The sequence below is a fragment of the Pithys albifrons genome, chromosome 20 (assembly GCF_047495875.1).
Source record: "Pithys albifrons albifrons isolate INPA30051 chromosome 20, PitAlb_v1, whole genome shotgun sequence".
NCBI lineage: Eukaryota > Metazoa > Chordata > Aves > Passeriformes > Thamnophilidae > Pithys > Pithys albifrons.
The window spans coordinates 11,161,858-11,180,688 of NC_092477.1; the positions used below are offsets into that span (position 1 = coordinate 11,161,858).

At 51.4% G+C, this 18,831-nt stretch overlaps 1 protein-coding gene across 1 annotated transcript in view; it reads left to right on the forward strand.

Moving 5' to 3' along the window:
* The first annotated feature begins 7,308 nt into the window (after positions 1 to 7,308).
* The window catches only part of NACC2 (NACC family member 2), a 63,705-nt gene continuing 52,182 nt past the window's right edge, over positions 7,309 to 18,831 (forward strand). The window contains exon 1 of the mRNA XM_071574473.1: positions 7,309 to 7,678. The gene's annotated coding sequence lies outside the window, so the exon portion shown is untranslated. The remainder of the gene's footprint in view (positions 7,679 to 18,831) is intronic.

Genomic DNA, 18,831 nt, shown 5'->3' on the forward strand with positions numbered 1-18,831 from the left:
GGGACCATTATTACTCTAAATTTCCTCAAATCAAGACTTTCTCAACAATAGCAAAGGAGCTGTGCCAATGCACGGGCTCTTCTGTGGCTCCTGTGATAAGATCACACTCTGGTTGTGTGGGAAATGTTAAGAGTTTTGGCTTGGCTTCAGCAGCAAGAGTCACCTGATCCCCTACAATAAAAATCCAGACTATCTCACATCCAGCAGCAATATTTCAGGAGACATCTGGGCCAAGCCCAGAGCTGTGGGAGGCTCCATCCCCTGACCCAGACAGGACCCAGCTCAGCTGCTTTAGCTGTCCAGGTGCCACCATGCACAGGAGAGACCCTCAGGGTCAGTATGAGCACCTTTCCAGGGATGAAAGCTGCTTCCCAGCAGCACCTGCTGGTGACACTGGATCCTGGAGGAGGAGGAGCAGGAGCCAAGGGCACCCACTCCCACCTCCAGCTCTGCAGCACCGACTCTGAATCACGGCTCTGACAGCACTGACTTGCTGCATCAGTCACATCACAGACACTTCAACCCAAAATATTCCTCCACAGAAAGGAAGGGGAAACACAGGCCGATTATTCCAGTCTCATTTACATGCTTAGTTTGGAGAAATTCAACGCCTGACTCCGTCTCTGCAGTTTCACGCTCTCATTGCGGCGTCATCGTCTCCTGCAGAGCAGACAGGCAGCCACCTCCTCCCCTTCCACCTGGCCAGGTGATCTGCCCTCCAAAGGGGCCTGAGTTGCTTGTTTTGAGGCATCTTGCTTGTGTTTCTGTGCAGGTACATCCCAAACTGTGAGGGGTGTAGGGGAATCTGTGGGGAGAGCCCCAGCATTGTTTCTTTGCTCAGCACTCAACTGAATGGTCAACTGCAAATTAATTAAAATCATTAGCCAGGAAAGACTTTGAAAAAGTGATGGTTTGTGAAAGAGATGAGCCACACTGTGTGAGAGGCCTGAGAGAGTCTGCAGGGAGTTTTGGGTGGAAACACCACAGGGTTTTGTCTGGTGTCCCCAAATCCTGCAGGGTGGCTGCAGACACCCCTCCACGTCCCAGGGGTGCCCAAAGCTCAGCATTACCTGCTCTGCCAAGCCCCAAAGGGATGTTAGAATAATAGAATGGATTGGGCTGGAAAAGACCTCCGAGATCATCAAGTCCAACCCTTGGGCCAACTCCAGTCCCTTTACCAGATCATGGCACTCAGTGCCACGGCCAAGCTCAGGTTAAAAACCTCCAGGGATGGGGAATCCACCCCCTCTCTGGGCAGCCCATTCCAATCCCTGAGCACTCTCTCTGCAAAGAATTTTTTCCTGCTCTCCAACTTCAATTTCCCCTGGCAGAGCTTGAGCCCATCGTGCCCCCTTGTCCTATTGCTGAGTGCCTGGGAGAAGAGACCAACCCCCACCTGGCCAGAACTTCCCTTCAGGCAGTTCCAGACAGTGCTGAGGTCACCTCTGAGCCTCCTCTCCTCCAGGCTGAACACCCCCAGCTCCCTCAGCCTCTCCCCACAGCACTTGTGCTCCAGTCCCTTCTCCAGCCTCGTTGCTCTTCTCAGTTGGGTTGGAAGAGACCTCTGAGATCATCAAGTCCAACCCTTGATCCAACCCCACTGTGATCACCAGCTCAGGGCACGGAGTGCCCTGAGCTGGTGATCACAGTGGGGTTGGATCAAGACGTAGATTCTCTGTCCCTGGAGGTGTTTCAGAGGACACTCAGAGCCACATCCAGTCCCTTCTCCAGCCTCGTTGCTCTTCTCTGGCCCCACTCCAGCCCCTCAATAAAGCCCTTTAAAGCAAACCTTGACTCCAAAGGAGAGAATCCTTTGGAGAGGAGCTGCATCACCCAGGTGGCCTGGCACGGCAGACCCTGCACTAACAGGATGTCTGTTCCCACAGCCAAGAGTCAGATGGTGCATCTGGGAGCAGAAATCCTGGTGAGAGCTTGGAGAGAGAGCAGGAGCCAGAGGGAGGCTCGGGGTGTCCTGTGAATTGCACCAGCGCCAGTTAAATACCATTTCTGAGAGTTAGAGGCAATTAAGTACCGAGATCATTTACAAGATGAGGTTCTACCCACCAACACGTTGAGTCTTTAAGATGAAAGCAGATATTTTTATGGAAATTTATTTTAATGCTGCTCCTGGGAGAACAGTCTGCAGTGTGTCCAGGGAGGTCAGGAGCCTCCCAGCAGCCAAGCCTGGCAGCTCAGCCAAGCCAGGGCTGGAGCACCTGCTGTGAATTAACCTGGCCTGAAAATGCCTCCCAGGGCTGGGCTTTGTCCCCTCCCTCCTGCACAGCCACCACACCATTCCAGAAGAAATAATTAGTAAAACAGGCCAACAAGATGTGATTTTTGTTGTTGTCCCACTCTCACCTCGTGGGACCAGCTGGAAACAAGCAGTGCCTTTCACTTCTCCAGCAATTCTGAAGGATTTCTCTGTTTACTAACAAGGAAAGCCTTTTCACACACAGCCTTGTGCCAGTTTGGTCAGGACACTGTGGGTGCCTTGGAGACACTCTCATTTCTGTTTGTTTTAACTTATTCCCAATCATTTTAATGTAAATCAAATAAGCCTGGTTGGAGTCAAAATATTCAACATCTGCACCATGTCAACTGGGTGGCTCAGGGTGATGCTCGAGCCTTGTGTAGGTTCTTCATGTAAAGAACTCAGAACTTTATTGCCTTTATATATATAAAAATAACAATCCAACTTTTCCCCACTCCTGGAAGTGTCCAAGGCCAGGCTGGACAGGGCTTGGAGCAACCTGGACTATGGGAGGTGTCCCTGCCCATGGCAGGGAGTGGATCAAGATGGTCTTTAAGGTCCTTTCCAAACCATGCTGTGATTCCAAGAACATCTGGATCCATCCCATGGGCTCCCTCTGAGCAGAGTTTTACTCCATGAGTGACTTCATCCTGTTCCTGGACACGCTGCTGTGGGACAGCCCTGCCCAGAGCAGGGTGGCAGAGACTGCTGGAAGTGCTTCCCTTTTCCTGGTTGACATCATAGGAGCTGGAGCAGAGAGAGGTTGGGATAACTGGAGCCATCACAGCCAGTTCAAAGCTGGAAAGGAGAACACCCTGTGGGGAAAAAATGACTGAGCTGAACAGCCACCAAAGACAACAAACAAAAGGCTTTCTTGGGGAAGAAATCATCTCCCTGGCTCCTGTGGCTTTGGCTGAGCAAAGAGTTCAGGGGCTTGACCCAAACCATGATGTTGGCACCCCATCCCTCCTCCCCTGGGGTGGGTACCAGAGCCTGCACTGGATACTCCATCCATTGTCCCTGATGTCACCAGGGGATGGTTGGCAGTGACCTCCCATGGTCATGGTCGGGGTCAGGGAGCTCAGCCCCATCACATGCCAGTTCTGAGCCCTGGGTCTCCCAGAGGAGCTCTGAGGGCTGACCTGAAAACATTGCTGGGTTGGAAAGAGACCCCCCAGGACCCAGGAGAGATTTACTGTGCCAGGGTTAAGGCTTTCCCAGTGAAACCCAGGCCAGGGAGGCTCCCTGGTGGGAGCAGAGTGGAAAGCAAAAGAAAGACACCACAGCACGGGCAAGGAGCAGGGGCAGAGCAGACAGTTTGGGGATGGCCACAGGTTGTCATCAAACCTCTTGAGGTCCCTTTTGCAAAGGGAAAGAAGGGCAGGTGTGGCACGTCCCTCCAGCCCTGCTGGGAGCTTTGTGGCTGAGAGGTTTGTACCCAGACAGTCCCTGCCCTGTGGGACCACAACCACATCCCCCCACTCCACTCTGCTGAAGGCAAATCCCTCTGGAATAAATAAACAAAGCACGTGAACAAGAGTTTGAGATACATTTTGGTTTGTTATTTGCTGCTGGTCATAAATTATGTTAATCCCAATGAACTCCATTCAGCTGCAATGGAGCTGCCCCGTCCTCTCCTCCCTCCCTGAATGCCAGTTGTGCTGAAGTGGTGGCTAAATGGGCCATCAAAGGGAAGGGTTCTGGGAGCAGGTGATTTTCTCTGCCTACCAGAGGCCTTGTAGCTCAAATATTGATCATATTGGGGAGGTACAGCAAAGCAAACTCCAAAAATTCCTCCTAATACGACAACTGATCTGCTTTGCAAAGTCCTCTGAAGAATTGCTGCAGGAAAATCACTCTCTCAGCAGACTCCTTAATTTTTGCATGTCTTCCAGCATCTTCTTCCAGCTGGAGCTGCCCCAAGGGGTGCTCAGGGTGATTCCCACACAGCAGAGTGCTGGGGATGTGTCCATGACACACCTCAGCCACATCCATGGGCATCCCCACAGCAGCATCTCTGCAGGCAGGAAGGTCAGAAAGTCCTTGAAGGTCTTTTTCATTCCCAAGGTTGCTGGAAAGTCAAATCTCTGTACAAAATAAAACAGAGATTGGTGCAATGAGGCCTTGCCATGGGCTGATCCCCAGCCAGGCACAGACATCCAGAAATACACCTGTAAAGCAAGAGGCAAAGTGTATTTTAACCACCTTCAGTGTCCTTAGAGCTCAGAATTCAGAGAAGGAACAAAATCCCTGAAGATTTGCAGTGAAGAGCTGAAGTTTAACTGAAGAGCTGCAGCCAGAAAGGGTTAAAGGGACTTGGGATGCTGCAGGAATGTTTCTTCTGCTTCACTAACCCACTGTTCAGATGGAAAAAAAATCAGAAAGTTAGTTTTCCTCCTGCAAGAATGTAAATGTTGGGTATTTTATCAAGTGATTTCTTCAGCCCTCAAGCCATTCTTCAATTTGAAATGCTAGACTGAAAAAAATGCAGAGGAGAGAGAGAGAGAGAGAGAGAGAAAGAAAATATTTCCGCAGCCCAAGAACACTTTGCAGACATTATGGAAAATGTTGCCTGTTTGTTTCCTCCAGTCACTGAACCAATCTTTCGCATTAAAATCAGCATAGTAGTAAATAAACATGTTTTCTCTCGCCCCGGAGCCATTCCGAGACATCAAATAGTACTTAAGGAATGTTTCTTTCTCCATCACAGAGCATTTCTAAAATGTCCCTGGCTGAAGGGAGGGAAGATGCTCCCTGGGCTGGAGCATTAACAGGCTCCTTCAGAGCTGGGGAGGCCCCGGGCGAGTCACAGAGCTCGGGTTTTCTCTCCTGAGAAGAACAGGAGTTTTCCCTGCAGCTTTCCCTGGATGTGGCTGGAATTCCTGTGGCCCTTGGAGAGGTGCTCGGGGCTTCCAAACCCACATCCCTGTGCTGAGCTGGAGAGCAGAGCAGGTCAATGGAGCATCTCAGGGCAACACAAATTACCTGAGTCGTGTCCCCACGTCCTCTGTGACACGGGGATGGCCTGGCATGGGCTGTGGTGCCCAAGAAGGGACAGGGGGACAGTTCTGGCCATCCCACAGGGATGTTTGATCCTGAGGAGCAGTGCTGTGGATCTAGGACATGGGTGGGGTAGTTTGGGCACACCTGGGGCATCTCCTATGCCAAGGCAGCTCTTGCAGAAGGTATTTAATTTATTTCATATATTTGAACTGGAATGAAATCAGCAGCTCTGCCCTGCTCTGCTGGCAGGTGGCCAATTCCCTTCTCCATGAAGTGGGGAGGGGGTGTCCATGCAGGTGTAGAATCATGGAATGGTTTGGGTTGGAAGGGACCTTAAAGCCCTTCTCATTCCAGGGACACCTTCCCTTAGCCCAGGTTGCTCCTTGGACACTCCCAGGGATGGGGCAGCCACAGCTTCTCTGGGCAACCTGTGCCAGGGCCTGCCCACCCGCCCAGGGCAGGATTTCTTCCCAATATCCCACTTAAATCTCCCCTTTCAGCTTAAAGCCATTCCCTTTTTCCTACCACCACAGCTCCCGAGGAGCTGACGTTGAGGTGCTCAGTGAAAACCAAGGGAATGTCACATTAGAAGGGAATAAAACTGCTCTGCTCAGAATGCAGTTTTGGGACATATTTCTCATGCATCATTTCTAAAAAAAAAAAAACCCTTGATTTTATCTTGAGCAGAAAAGAAAATGTGTTTGTCCCGACCTGACACTGTTTTTTAAAGTGTCAAGTGCTAATGAAATTCCTCAGCCTTGAGCAGTTCTAGGCATCCAATGTTGATTTTTAAAATATGGGGATATTTCACTGCAGATTTTAAGGCAGCCTCGGAATGATAAATGTTGGTGAGTGTGAGAAGGAAGAAACTTCCAGATTCAAAGAAGTTCTGACACAATCTCACATGCAAAAGAGACAGCAAACAGAGGTGCTTTAAAGAGGGTTTTGTTACTCCTTTGAAATTTCTTTAGCAGACGTAGGGCCAACACCACACTCTTTCATCATGCAAATGTGCTGATTTTAATATTTTGGGCTTACAGAAGCAACAAAGTGAAATGACTTTTTGTTTTTTTTCAGGCTACAGGATGAGATTTGGAATGGAAATGTGCCCGCAGGGCTCGAGCAGTCCCACCTCAGCCAGCTCTGTGGTGAGCAAAACTCCAGTGGGTTTTCCCAGGGATGGGAGCTCTGGGCCCCCCGAGCTTCCCGTGGTGCTTCCCAGGGATGTGGGGGAGCAGTTGGGATGGAGGATGCAGAGCTGGGAGCAATCCTTGGGATGTGGAATCCCTGGGGATGCAATAAAGGGTAAAACCAATAATAAAGGGAGTAAGAATAAATGAAAAAGTATAAAAAGAAGTGGAAAAAAGAAAGGAAAAATAAATTGAAAAGTAAAACAAGAAACTGAAATAAAAAAAAAGAAATAATAAAATGGAGTGAAAAATCAAAAGAAAAATAAAACATAGAAAATAAAATATGAAATAATAAAATGAAATAAATGTAAAGGAATAGTAAAACAGAGTAAAATAATAAATAAATAAAAATAGAAAGTAACAATAAAATAAAATCACGACGTAGAGTAAAATAAAGTAAAAATGAGTGAAATAGAATAGGAGAGGACAGGACAGGATAGGATAGGAAAGAACAGGATAGGATAGGATAGGATAGGATAGGATAGGATAGGATAGGATAGGATAGGATAGGATAGGATAGGATAGAACAAATATGGAATAAAATAAATATGGAATAAGATAAATATGGAATAAGACAAATATGGAATAAAATAAATATAATGGAATGGAATGGTATAGAATAGAATACAAAGAATAGAATAGAATAGAATAGAATAGAATAGAATAGAATAGAATAGAATAGAACACATATGGAATAAAATAAATATAGAATAAATAAATATAAGATAGAATGGAATAGAACAAACAGAACAAATATGGAATAAAACAAATATGGAATAAATATAGACAGAATAAGATAAAGTAAAATTAAAGTAAAATAAAATAAAATTAAATTAAATTAAAAATAAAATAAATAAAGTACGTGGAATAACCGAAGCCCCGAGGGAACGCTCCCGGTCCCGCCGTGCCCGCCCCGTCCCCGTGCCCGGGCCGTGCCCGCCCCTCCCGCGGGGGCAGCGGGGCCGGGGGGGGCTCGGGGGGGTCCGGGGGTCCCGCCCCCCGCGGGGCCGGGGCCGCCCCCGCCGCTCCCCCGCCCCGGGGCGGCCCCGCAGCCGCGGCCGGTGCCGGTGCCGGTGCGGCCGCGCCGGGCTGGGCTGAGCCGAGCGGGGCTGCTGGGCGAGGTCAGGGAAAGTCCATGTGAGGAGCGGCTGGAATCACTTCCTGCCGCCGCCGCCGCCGCCCGGCCCCGCCGCGTCAGGCCCAGGGCAGGCTCGGGGCCGGCGCCCCGCAGGTGAGCCCCGCGCCGGGACCGCGGGCTGGGGTGGGGGGACACCCCCGGCCGGGCACCCCGCACCGGCCCCGCACCGGGAACGCGGGAACGCGGCAGCCGCCGCAGCGCCCGGCGCGGGGCTGGGATGGGATGGGGGACACACCGCATTGCCCCCCCAGCGCCGCGTTTGGGATGGGGGACACACCGCATCGCCCCCCCAGCCTGGGTTTGGGGGGACACACCGCATCGCCCCCCCAGCCTGGGTTTGGGGGCACACACCGCATCGCCCCCCCAGCCTGGGTTTGGGGGGACACACCGCATCGCCCCCCCAGCCTGGGTTTGGGGGCACACACCGCATCGCCCCCCCAGCCTGGGTTTGGGGGGACACACCGCATCGCCCCCCCAGCCTGGGTTTGGGGGCACACACCGCATCGCCCCCCCAGCCTGGGTTTGGGAGCACACACCGCATCGCCCCCCCAGCCTGGGTTTGGGGGGACACACCGCATCGCCCCCGGGGTTGGAGTGGGGGACACACCGCATCGCGCCCCCAGCCCGGGTTTGGGGGCACACACCGCATCGCGCCCCTCGCCCGCATCCTCGGGGGTTCTCCGGGGGTCCTTCGGGGTGTGCAGGGCGCTGCGGGGGTGGGAGGGCAAGGGGTGACCCCCCACCCTCCGCGGCGTGGAGAGCGGAGCTGGAGGTGTCGGGGGGTTCCTGCCGGTCCCGCACGAGGCGGGGATTGGGGGTGTTGGACCGGAGGGGCTGCGGGGCTCAAGGTCGGGGCGCGGGGAAAGGCTGTGAAAGGGGGGATATGAAAAGGCAAAATCCAGCAGAAGGCTGAAATTGGGGTTTGGGGAAGGACCCCCGAGCCGTGCGGGGTGCCCTCCTGGGGGGTTCTCATGGGGGGTCTCCCCATCGGCTGTGCCCCCATCGCAGCGCGGGGGGCTCTGAGCTTGGAGGTGGAAAAAAAGGGCTAAAAAAATCGGGTTTGGGTCGGGAGCGCCGGCGCTCCCCTGCCCACTGCAGCGCCTGGAGTTCCAGCGCTCAAGGACTTCTCCAAACATCTTCCCTGCCGTAGGAAAAGCCAACGCCAGCGATACATCGCGTGCTGCTCGGCCGGCCCGACCGATGGCAAAGTGCAGGATCACTTCCAGCCAAGTCTCCATTACCCGCCGGGTCATTAATTTGAATATTCCCTTTTTTTCTCCTCCCCCCGCTCCTTTCCGGAGGCATTTGCGAGGTTTGCGGGCGGCTTGATGTGCTCTGAGCCTGCCAAGTGTTTGCCTCTCGCCCTGGGTAATTGCGGGGCTGGCGAGCCGGCTCACCTTCTCCCGCTGAAATATTAAAGAGCAGGAGAAGCTGGAATCGGTAAACAAACCGGGAAAATTGCTGCCTGTCCATGGGGAGAGCAGGGGGACTCTGGCACGGGGGGCCCCGGGAGAGCCGGTGCTGCTCCAAACTGCAGCATCCCCGCACGGCTGAGCCCAAACCCTGCCTGATTCACAGCCTGCTCTGAAATTAGAGACGTTTAAGACTAAAAAGTATAAAGCTGAGCTGATCCAATGAGCTGAGTTGCTGAGGGGAATGAGTCTGTGACCCCAAGGTGTGGATGATGCAGGTGGTAGTAGTTGGATTTGAAGTAAGCGTCAAAGGTAAAATAATGAGAGTTCTCCTCCTCCTGAGAATAAATGTCCTTCTGTGCCTGTAACTGCTGCGTTTTGGGGTTTTTCCTCCTGCAGAGGCCTTTTAATTAAGGCTTCACGGGGGAAAAACTGTCGTATTGGGACACTGGAGGGTGAGGATGGATTTCTGGAACTTAAAATTTGTCAAAAAAAATCCTCCCAAGGCAGCTGGGAGTACAGAGAGTGGGGTAAAACCAGGCAGCAGGGCAGGAGCAGGGGGGCTCTGCAGCATGGGAGGGGGCCCACTGGGGCCACAGATGGAGTCTGTGTGTTGGCTGGGCTGTGGCTGTGCAGAACTCCCCAAATTGTTGTTCAGGGCTCCCCAAACTTTTCCCAGAGCCCCCTTTGTTCTAGCAGATGGATGCCATTAGCTGAGGTGCATGCCTTGATGCTGGATGACTTTGGAAGTGATATTTTCGGAGCCCTCTGGCAACATAAAAGCCTTTTCCTTTCCCCAGCCATGACTCGGTGTTTCCTAAAGGAGCCTGCTGGGATTTGAGGCAGGAGGTGGGTTTTGGTTCCTCTCAGCAGGTACCAGGGACAGGTCTGGGGGACACAGAGCATCCTCACTGCTCCAGTCCTGGGAAGAAAAACCCCTCTCCTTGAACTTGGTGCTGCCTGTAGCATCCAGGTGAGTCCCTTGTGGACGAGGCTTTGGCTCAAATCCCAGCTGGAGTGTTGGGAGGTGCTCAGGGGAGAAGAGCCAAGAGAGCTCCTGCCAGAGCCTGATCCACCCGGTGAGCTCCGGGCTGGCTCGGGACAAACCTCCAGACTGGCCTGTGCTTTCCCAGCCAGGGACACAAACCAGCTCACCTTGGAATGGGAATATTTATTTTAGACTGTCTTGTTCCAAAGGCCTCTGTTGTCCCTGCCAGGCCTTCTGGAGGGCTCGTGCTGGGCTTGGCAGGGATGTGCCAGCTCTGGTGACACACCAGGACTGAGCCTGGCACTGGGGTGACGTGGATTGGGGACAAACAGCACAGAACAACCTGTGAAAGGGTGCTGGGACTCGGCTCCTGCTTTGCTCTGTGGTTAAAAATACTCAAGCCTGACAAAATGGGGTTAGAAGGGAGGGTTCAGCCATAGGTTTGAATTTTTCCAGGTTTTCTGAGCCAGCAGCTTTTCAGGTGGGGAAATAGGGTGGGATGTGCTGGGCTGAGTGGAACTGCTCCCAGGGAGCTCCAGGGATGCTGAGGAGCAGAGGGGCTACACTTTAATGGCTTTTTTACCCCCCTTTTTCCTACCTTTCTTGGAGTTTACTTGAATGCAATGTAAGAAATAAACCCCAGGCATTCAGCTGGAGGAAATGAAAGGGAATTGTGAGTTCCCTGCCATACCTAATGGCCAGAACGAGCATCGGATCTTGCTGCAATTAGGCTTCAAATCGAGCTGAGCCTGAGTTTGGCATCCAAAGAGCAGCTTCCCAGCCCATTTATTCCTCATCCAGGGAAGTGGCAGCGGATCCAACAGCCCTCAGCACCCACTGGGATGGGCACACCTACAGGAGGGTGGTGTGGGCTTTTTTTTTTTATTAAATCAAGCCTGTGAAGCAATTGAGGAATAGGTGAAGCGTGCTTAAAAGAGGGTGAGGCTGTTGGTTTTCTCTACCTGACTTTATTTGTGAAGTGACAGGAATTTTGACAGGCTTTGTGTCTTTTTTAGCAAATCAAGTGTCATGCCAGGTTTGCCTGTGGATGAGATCATTTGCAAAATATGTTTCCCAGCTTGCTTCAGGCATAATTCATTGTGTCAACTGCAATTGCTCATTTGCTAGGAACTGTGATTCATTAGTGGTTTATTTTTTTGTTGGGGCTTTTTTTTTTTTTAAGCCCAACTTGTTTTTAAGTGAATGTTTGGAGGCAGAACAGGAATTTAAAAAAAAAAAAATTAAATCTTACATTCTTTGTAGCCACAAATTCTGCTGCTAAGGGGAAAACTTGCTAAAATGCTGTGATGCCAGGGAGGGAGAGGCAATCCCAGGCGAGCTCCCTGGGCAGGATTGTGCTCAGCTTTGTCATGTGGTTGCTCCTAAATGGGGACGGAGGTAATAAAAGTCGGGCTGCTGGGACAGAGCCTGCCATGCACATGGTGGAGGGAGGGAGTGCAGCTCCCCCTGCTCTTCCCTGCTGGGAGGCTCAGCCTGGTGAAGGGTCCCCACTGCTCCTCATGCCCAGGCTGGGCTGGGGCAGAGGGATGGGGGCGATGCTGGTGTTGGCAGCCCCTTGGCAGGGCTTGGCATGGGGGTGTTGGAGCAATTCTTTATTACAGTGACTGAGACCCCCCGAAAGCTCAGACTGAGTGGGATAAAATGAAGATAAATAGCCCTTGGCACGGGGTTTGTGCTGTGTGTGATCCCGGGGCTGTCGCAGTTTGCCCTCAGGCTTTTTAGAGGTCCTCACGTCACACTTTTAAAAGAATTTTGCATGTCAAGTGCATTTTTGTGTGTTAGATTTCCTATGAAGACAAATATTTCAGTGCATTTTTTCCCCTAGGTGGGTGGATGGGGGTGCAGGAATCGCTGCTCCTGCTTCAGCAGCCACAAACTTCCCCTCCACAAGCAAACCAGTCTGTGTGGGTTGAACAAATTGATACACTTTTCACCAAAAGATTGATTTTATTTATTTCTTTTAAACTTCCAAGTGATTATGAACTGTACATTTAAGCACAAGTACCTTGACAGGTGGGTTTTTTTTTTCCCCCATGCAACAATTATCTATAAAACACTTAAAATGTTTTAGCTTGTTGGGTTTTTTTCCCCACTGAGTATTTGTGCATTCTCTCTGCTTTTCTCCCAATTTAAGGTTTTTAGAAGCCAGAAATGATTGGGAAAAGGGGAGAGAGAGCACAGGGACGTGGGGAGTCTGCTGATTTGTGCCCAAGCCGTGCCAGTTCTGCTGCAGAGCCCAGTGCCAGGAGCGAAGGGCAGGGGAGCGAGAGGGGAGGGAGGTGACTCCATCACAGTGCCCATATATAGTCACTGGGCTGAGATTAAACACTTCACCTCCCGGTGTCATCCCCACGGCTGTAAAACCAATATCAGGATCTATTCATCATCTGTTAAAACAGCAGAAGAAAATTCCTCTTCCCTGAGCAGCGTCTCCTCTGCAGCAGTCGGGGCTCTTTGGGGTTATTGAGCTGGGCAGAGGAGCCCGATGTCCTATGCCCAAGTGCTGTGGGGAGAGGCTGAGGGAGCTGGGGGTGTTCAGCCTGGAGAAGAGGAGGCTCAGAGGTGACCTCAGCACTGTCTGGAACTGCCTGAAGGGAAGTTCTGGCCAGGTGGGGGTTGGTCTCTTCTCCCAGGCACTCAGCAATAGGACAAGGGGGCACGATGGGCTCAAGCTCTGCCAGGGCAAATTGGAGATGGAGATGAGGAAAAAATTCTTTGCAGAGAGAGTGCTCAGGGATTGGAATGGGCTGCCCAGAGAGGGGGTGGATTCCCCATCCCTGGAGGTTTTTAAGCTGAGCTTGGCCGTGGCACTGAGTGCCATGATCTGGTAAAGGGACTGGAGTTGGACCAAGAGTTGGACTTGATGATCTCGGAGGTCTTTTCCAACCCCATCCATTCTGTAATTCTATGATTCTGTGTTTTCCATCCCTGCCAGGCTGGGGGGGCTGACTCTCAGCAGCATGTGCAGGGAATTGCAAGTTCAGGGGGGGTGCAGGTTGTGCTTCCTCAGCCTCGTGGGTCGGTGGCAGAGCCGTGGTGGGTCCTGTGTGCAGTGCCAGCGCTGGCTCCGCTCCACACGCGCGTTCCTGCCGTGGGATCTGCTGGGGGAGCACATGGCAGCCTCAGATATATATATATTTTGTGTGGGGGGACATGTTTTCCATGCCAGTTCTCCCTGTCATAGGACAAACATTTATGCTCTGACGATGTGAAGCTTTAGGAAAGGAGGTTGTAGCCAGGTGGGGTTTGATCTCTTCTCTCAGGCACCCAATAGTAGGACAAGAGGGCACAGCTTGAGCTGTGCCAAGGGAGGTTTAGGTTGGATATCAGGAAGTTCTTTACAGAGAGAGGGATCAGGCATTGGAATGGCCTGCACAGGGAGGTGGTGGATTCTCCATCCCTGGAGGTTTTTAAGGTGAGACTGGATGTGGCACTGAGTGCCATGATCTGGTGATCAAAGTGGGGTTGGATCAAGGGTTGGACTTGATGATCTCGGAGGTCTCTTCCAACCCAACTGATTCTCTGATTCTGTGACAATGGGAATTAGGTTTGGGGAGAGCAGTGCTCCTTGCAGAGATATTCTGGGAGGTGCTCAGGTGTGACATGGCAGAGCAGGGGTGATGTTTTGGTGCCCAGGGCTCTCCAGGGCACCCTGGGCTCTCAGGGCATGAGGCTGCACAGGCAGGTGTGTCTATTAATAAAGAGTTGGTGTTTCAAGGTGTGCCATGCAAAGGGCATGGTGCCCAAAAGAAGTGGAGAGTGAGGATTTATGCATTGGAAGGTGGTTAAAATAACTTCATTTCCAAGGGAACAGACAGGTGGGCCTGAGCAGCACTGGTGGGAGACTTCCAGGGGGATAAGATGTGCCTGGCTGGCCTGGAGGAGCACAGATCCCTCCTGGGAGAGGTGCCTTGCTGGGTGCAAAGCTCATGGCTGAGATCCCATAGGAATGAAATTCCCACAAACAGGAATAACCCTCCTCCACAGGTTCCCCTTCCCTGGAAACCTGCCCAGCACTGCAGCAGCTCAGGCAAACTAAAGGACTGGATCTGAGCAGGATATTGTGCTTTTTGCTTGCTGTGTTGTGGTTGGGATCACATTCTCCTTGCAAATGTAAAGTTTATGATTTGCTCATGGTCATATGAAGGGTTTGCATCCTTCTGACTGAATCTTGTCCCTTCTAACAAGTTCTGGTGGACTGTGAAGGAAAATGCTGTGGTTCTTGGATCACCCCTGGAGCTGCAGCCCCTCATTTCTACAAACAAAAGTTGTTTGAAACTTCATTTGTCTGCTCTGCAATTATCTTCTCCTTCTGTGCCTGCCTCCCTTTATCCATCCTACCACCATCAATACATGCCCATGCTTAATGAAACATTATTGCTTAGGTTTAATTGTCTTCTAATTAAGTAAAACAAAATTTTGCACGGTGGTTGCAGCAGGATCTTTGCTGTCTGTGGGTTGAGCCCACAGAGCAGCAACAGCCACAGGGGTGCCATTCAGTGAAGGGGGTGATGGACAACCCTCTCCCCTGACTCTGCTGCTCCTCTCTATCATCCTGCTTAAATTAGATTAATTTCCAGCTTTCAAGCACCCTTTTTTGAGTGAATTTATGCACTTGGTGCTGCTGTTGAGGTTATTGCTGGAGCACAACCCTGCTGAAAGACACCTGGGGTCGTGCTGAACACCTGGGGAAGACAAAAGCAGGGCTTGCAAGTGTAGCTCTGAATTTTTGACTCTTGTCTGAGCACGGTTTCTACTCTTAATGCATCATTAACATGGTTTTCTGCATTTCATTCAGTTCCCATTACAGCACTCAGTTCCGTCTGTTAATTTTGGTATGTTGATATTTTTGTTGTCAGCAGTTTTTTTTTCTTTTTTTTGAAGCATATAAAACCATTAGTGTGAAAGAAGATTAAAAAGATACATTACAATTAAAATGTTAATGAAATCGGCATCATACAACTTTTGAAACCATTTAGGCATTAATCTTTCTTGGTCTCATGTCCATTAACTCGGGCGATTCTTATTCCACACTGACCCCTGCTGAGAGAGTCGTGCTATAATTGGATTTTGAGAACTGGGGAGGGGGGGTGGATGAAAAGGAGGGAGAGGGAAAAGCTTTGGAAAAAGTGGGAGTTGGGAAGGTTGTGTTGAGTTTCTGCATTGGTGCCCATGGAAATGAACCCCATAACAAGCAGCCCCACAGCTCCATGTGTTCTCCCCGCTGGGCTGGGCTTGCCTGGGAGCTGGGAATGCTGGTGTTGGAGGCTGGGGCAGGGCTCTGGGAGGTGCTGGGCTCCTTGGCAGCTCTCTGTGCCCGTGCCCTTGGGCAGGACACGGCCCCAGGCTCTGCTCTGGTTGATCCCAGTGTAACGTGAGCCGGATGGTGCGGAGCCTTTTTAGGGCTCTCGGAGAAGGGGAATGGGAGAACAGCAAACAATCATTTGCTGTCATGGCTTCAGCTTTTCCCCCATTCCTCCAAAATAGTTGTCCCATTGGAACATGGATCCTGCTCCTGCATTTTATCTGTTTGGGTTTGTTGTTTTTTTTAAGTAGCTCTTTTTCAGCTTACCCAATATTTGGTTTGGGGCCAGCCCCCCCTCCCCAGGCAAAAGAGGAGGATTGACTAATTCCCAGGCTGTGTAGTGGGTCCAACAACGAGACTTCTTGACTCATCAGACAGCTCCCAGGATCTGTGCCACGGCTCTGGCAGGGCCATGGGCTGTGCTTGGCTGCTCCAAGAGGGCTCCAGCCCATCCAGAACACTCTGTGCTGCTCAGTCCGAGGCTTAGACTCGCTCCTGGGCACCTTCTCCAGAGCTTTGCCTGTGCTGTCCAAGAACTTCACAACTCCTGCACGTCCTGTGGGATGCTGGATGAATTGAGAAGGGAAGGTCGTTTAGGGAAGAACACAACTGTCCTTCCCAGCATGGGGATGGTTTGGAGTTGTTGGGAGGGTGTGGGTGCCGTTGTCCGGGCAGGGATGCGCCTCGGGAGTGGATGAGCTGGAAGTGGAAGGATGAGCACATCCCGCTGAGGGAGGAGTGAGGTACCAGCCCAGCTCATGTTTATGCTGCAAGCATGAATTTTTATTTCTTTTTGTTTTTAAAGAAAAAAGCTAACAGCAGAATTACAGAGCTGTTGTGTCCCAGCTGCTCCTCTCTCTCCCTGCCCACCCCGTGCCACGCGGGCAGGGCAGCAGGGAGGGATGTTGGTGGGCTCACTGGGAAACCCACTGGAGCTGAAACATCTGCAGGGCTGGGGAGAACACTCTGGCAGTTTCTGGGGGCTGGGCTCATGCCTTGTGAAGTGAGCCATGAAGCACAGAGCGTGCTGCTGGCACCGCATCACAGGCACGCGGGTGTTGGACGGCCGCGGAGATGGAAGGGCTTTCTTGGAGCTCTGGAGCAGCTCTTTGCACACTGCAGGGCCTGGGGTTTAATTGTTTCATTCCCTTTTCATGTGGGGAAAAAAAAATCTATAATGGTGGTGGTTTGTGTCAAGGCATTGCATGAATTTTAGAACCTGAGAGAATTTGGGGTGAGGATCCAGAATCATCAAATAATGACAAGAAAAGGGGAGGACCTTGCCCAGAGTGTGACCCATCCATGTCCCAGCTCAGGTGGTTGGATGAACTGGGGGTGTGCCTGTGCCTCTGGGTGAAACCAAGAGTGTTTATGCCACTCAAGTTAAAATACCCTTGTGGGTTTGACCTGTCCCGGTGTGTTTGACCTGTCTGTGCCTTCCCAGCCTACAGTCATAGAATCAGAATTGATTGGGCTGGAAAAGACCTCCGAGATCATCAAGTCCAACCCTTGGGCCAACTCCAGTCCCTTTACCAGATCATGGCACTCAGTGCCACGGCCAAGCTCAGCTGAAAAACCTCCAGGGATGGGGAATCCACCCCCTCTCTGGGCAGCCCATTCCAAGGCCTGAGCACTCTCTCTGCAAAGAATTTTTTTCTGCTCTCCAACTTCAATTTCCCCTGGCAGAGCTTGAGCCCATCGTGCCCCCTTGTCCTATTGCTGAGTGCCTGGGAGAAGAGACCAACCCCCACCTGGCCAGAACTTCCCTTCAGGCAGTTCCAGACAGTGCTGAGGTCACCTCTGAGCCTCCTCTTCTCCAGGCTGAACACCCCCAGCTCCCACGGGGATCCTGCACCAGGAGGGAATTCCTGGGAGCAGGAAGGCTGACAGGATCCCCAGGGTTACCTGCAGGTCTAGTCCAGAAGCCCTCAGAGATGCAGCCAGGTGGTGACCACCATAGAGACCACCAGGATGGAGGTGGGAGCTCTGCCAAGTGTCACATGTTGCTGTTGCTGCCTGAGCTCCCCGTGCTCTTCCATCTCTCCGTGTCGTGGCAGGCAGGGAACAAAGAAAGTACTGTCTGGAATTCCTGCTTTATTTTATTGATGTGCACTGGCAGTTGTGGGCCACGGGAGAGGGAGCAAGGAAAAACAACCCTAGACATTTCCAGTGCATGTTTGTGGCCCAGCACCCAGATGGGATTTGTGGCAAGGTGCATTTCTGTGCTGCAGACTGAGCACAGCAGAATCAATATCTGAGTAGTCCAATAAAATCTGGGGGAGTTTCATTTCAACTCATTTCAAGCAATCTAATAACTGGTTTTTCAGACAACTGTTGGCTGTTTGGTTTTTTGGTTGAGGTTTTTCATTGTGCAACTGTCAAAGTGCAGACTGAGCCCAGTGTTCCTGTAGTGCTTTGGTGTGGCAGCCTGAGCTTCGAGCCCAGGGTTTGTTTCCTCTGGGGTCAGGCAGTGAGGGCTGGAATTCCTGTGTCGTCAGCCTGGGGGTCTTGGCTCTGGGTGGTTTGCAGACCTACTGATGGTGGCAACACTTTTACTTCCAGATTGCAGCACTTTCACATCCTTGCACGATGTTGTTAAGATTTTTAGCCCCATGTCCTTGAAGGTTCATGAACCAGTTTGGGGAAGAGCCTGGATTGCCTCATCCCAGCAAAGGACTGGGTGTATCTTGAGTGTCCATCCCTCTCCCTGGGCTGTCCAAGAACCTCCACTCAAGAGCCTTCCCAGGCTTTGGCAAACACCTGTCCATTCCCTTGGGAGCTGGTGGGTGTTTCAGCAGAGCAGCCGAAGGTACCCGAGCCATGTGGTATCTCCATGATTATTTCTACAATCAAGTTCAGGAAGTTTCCTCATTTACCTTCCCTTTAAGATCCCAAACTGGCTGTTGCCTTGTTTGTAGTGTCTTAGGAGAGGTGTATCCTGCAGTAGTTGCTGACTGATCAGGATTGAGCACAAGAAACAAAGCAGAAGGGAGGACTTAACTTCTTGCAGTGGGACTTGGAGGGGCTGGAGGAACCAGGTGAACCTGCAGCCTGAGTGTGTCTGGTCCAGGCCATCACTCTGCCACCAAGCTTTGACTACCATCAAAACACAGAGGGCAACTCCAGTGGTGCCTGTGTCCACTGGTGCTGTCTACAGTGCATCATGTTGATGTTGGGCATCATGTGATTTTAAACATCAAAAGTATTCCAGTGACCTTTACTACTCTTTTGTAACGTTTTATAAAGTGAAAGTCATGATTTGTTGGTTCTTTTTCTCACCTTGTGAAACAGCCTTGGCAACTCCAAACTGGTGTTTCTCCACAAAATTCTTGAAGCAGTTAAGCAGCAATTCTGTGTATGCAGTTCAGTTGCAGCATGTTTAAAAAGCAACACGAGTTATTCCAAGTGCCACCAGAGGCTCCTGCAGCCTCCCTTGGCTCTGCATCATGGGTAGGTGCTCTTGGAAGGGTTTGGGTGTCCCACAGTTGGCTGTCTGTCCCTCCCCACCCTCCAGCCTGCT